At 39.1% G+C, this 2,593-nt stretch overlaps 1 non-coding gene across 1 annotated transcript; it reads right to left on the bottom strand.

Moving 5' to 3' along the window:
* Nucleotides 1–2,017: 2,017 nt before the first annotated feature.
* Nucleotides 2,018–2,124, bottom strand: LOC141619226 (small nucleolar RNA R71). The gene has a single exon (XR_012531633.1). It is a non-coding gene; the product is annotated as a small nucleolar RNA R71 (small nucleolar RNA).
* Between the last annotated feature and the right edge of the window lie 469 nt (nucleotides 2,125–2,593).

Below are 2,593 nucleotides of genomic sequence, written 5' to 3'. Positions count from 1 at the left end.
TTTTGCATAGAGAAATTGATGGATTAATATGAGTAATGCAAATGTTGCCAACAATCAAAGTCAAAGCCCAATGTTCAAGTCCAAGTCAAGGTGGAAAGCATAAGATTCCAACATGCTTAGGATGCTTTTTGGGAGCTCTAAAGATGATAGATGGAGCATTTACCCGGGTGCATTAAGGGTTATTAATCACGCACTTAGGATTCCTCAAGCAATTAAGTGAGGAATTAAGCAAAAATACCCGGAAACACACGACCCCGATCGGGGCCACCCAACTCCGATCGGGGCCGCAGTCATCTTGATGGTTTACGTTTCTTCTTCCTCTCCTATAAATAGGAGAGGTGTTCCAAGGTCTTAGGCATCCAATTTTTACGTCTCATTTTAGTTCTTCATAGCTTTAAGCATTATATTTCTCTCAATAGTTTTTATATTAGTTTTCAATATAAGTTAAGCTTGTAGTTCTCAAACATTTGGTTATTATTACATTTCAAGCATTTGGTTCTATTTGTTTCTTCCATACAAGTTATCTCTATTAAGGTATTTCTATTTCTAGTTTACATTTTACATTGCTATTTAATTTATTATTAATCTCATTTCATTAGCATAATTTCCTTTACATGTTATATCACCTAATTTGTTTAGATCATACAACCATGTTTATCATTTCTCTTAATATAACTTACAATTTACACCTTAACATGAGTAGCTAATTTTCCTAGTCTAAGGGCTAGGGGAGCCATGCATAAATTTAATATATAAACATGATAAAATAAGTTAATAATAATATTGTTCATATTGCTTCTATCACATGTTTGCATCGTCACGTTTAATCTTTGTTTAAGGCCTTATTCAAATGATTAAGTTTGTTCATTCGTTCTATAAGTCGAGAGGCACGGAATTGAATTAGACTAAGCATGTATAGTAGGACAACCTAGTCATGAACGAGAGTTTCTCTAGGACCCGGTCTATGGTTGATGCTAATGCCGCAAGGTGGGTATCTTTAAGCCTAAGCAATTGACAATGTTATTAGTACCGAATTTATCATAATCATATGTTTACTTTTGCATGTGTGACCCGAACCCCTTAGACTCTCTTTTATTATATAATTTACATCATTATTGTTATTAATCACCAAACAATCAAACCAACCCAAATCGTAATCGACCTTGATAAAAATCTACCCATAGCAATTCACGAAGTAATTCCTGTTTCCTTGTGTTCGACCCCTATTGCTACATTAACTTGTTGTTTAGGGTAATTATCTTTGCATAGGTACGCGATTTAACCTATCAAATTTTGGCGCCGTTGCCGGGGAGACGGTTTTATTACGAGTTGAATTGTCGATTTTTATCTTATTTTATTTTGTCTTGGGGAACACTTGTTCCTTGAGACCGTTACTTATCATTTTCCTAGAAATTGTTGTCTTATGCCCAGATCCTCTCGTAGTGGAGAATTACTTTCACCGGATTCCGAACCCGAGAAAGCCTTTAGGAGAAGACGATGGTTTTGGAAGGAAGTGAAAGAAGCCACTTCTCCCATACAAATAAAAGTGCTAGAAAGTCTTACTTAGAGGATCTAGAGGTTCTTGAAGAGGAGGAAGTTTCTTGTTCATCAACATCACCACCACCACCATCTACTACCAAAAAGATGGTGAAACTTTACGATCACTCAAAGCCCACCGCGGCCATGCTTCCGGCCGGAATCACCACCACTCAAATCACCGCACCAGAATTCGAGATCAAGCCGGCTTTCATTAGCCTTGTGGAGAGGAAGCAATTTGGGGGAAGTCCTTTGGAGGATCCCAATTTGCATGTACAAAACTTTTGTGTACTATTGCTCCATGATCTGTCAAACGGGCGTCACCCAAGCCCAAATAAGGGAAATGCTTTTCCCTTTCTCTTTAAAGGACAAGGCCAAGCTTTGGATCAATAGCCTTGACCGCGCCACCTTGGGAATAACCAATTGGGAGACATTGGCTCTTGCTTTTTATCAAAAGTTTTTTCCACCGGAGAAAACTCAAACTTTGAGGAGCCAAATCACCGGATTCCGTCAACAAGCTCTTGAGAGCTTATAAGAAGCTTGGGAGAGGTACAAAGAGCTTCAAAGGCAATGCCCACATCATGGGTTAGACGATTGGTTTTTAGCAATAACATTCTACAATGGATGTTGTGCCGAGTCGCGAAGGATTCTTGATTCCGCCAACAATGGGCGGTTTGATCAAATTGACACCGACCTTGCTCATGCCACGATCGAATCTATGGCGGTCCATGATGCCCAGTATGTCAATTCCCGAGTTATGCCATCCAAAGGTAAAGAAGAATCCTCTAACAACTCCATTTTGCTAGCTCAAATCGCTTTGCTCCAACAAAAATTGGCGGAAAGAAGTGCTAAGTATTCCATCCAACAACTCAATGTTGTGTCTTCAACGAGCCAAATCATCGTTTGTGATGGATGTGGAGGTGCGGGTCATTATGCCGCACATTGTCGAGCCCCCATTAAAGAGGTAAATGCTTTTCAAGCTTTTAGACAAAGTTCATATCCACCGGGTACATTTTCCAACACTTATAACCCGAATTCAAAATTTCATCCGAACTTA

Source organism: Silene latifolia, chromosome 1 (genome assembly GCF_048544455.1).
Source record: "Silene latifolia isolate original U9 population chromosome 1, ASM4854445v1, whole genome shotgun sequence".
Taxonomy (NCBI): Eukaryota; Viridiplantae; Streptophyta; class Magnoliopsida; order Caryophyllales; family Caryophyllaceae; genus Silene; species Silene latifolia.
This window is presented reverse-complemented; position numbering and strand designations above follow the sequence as displayed.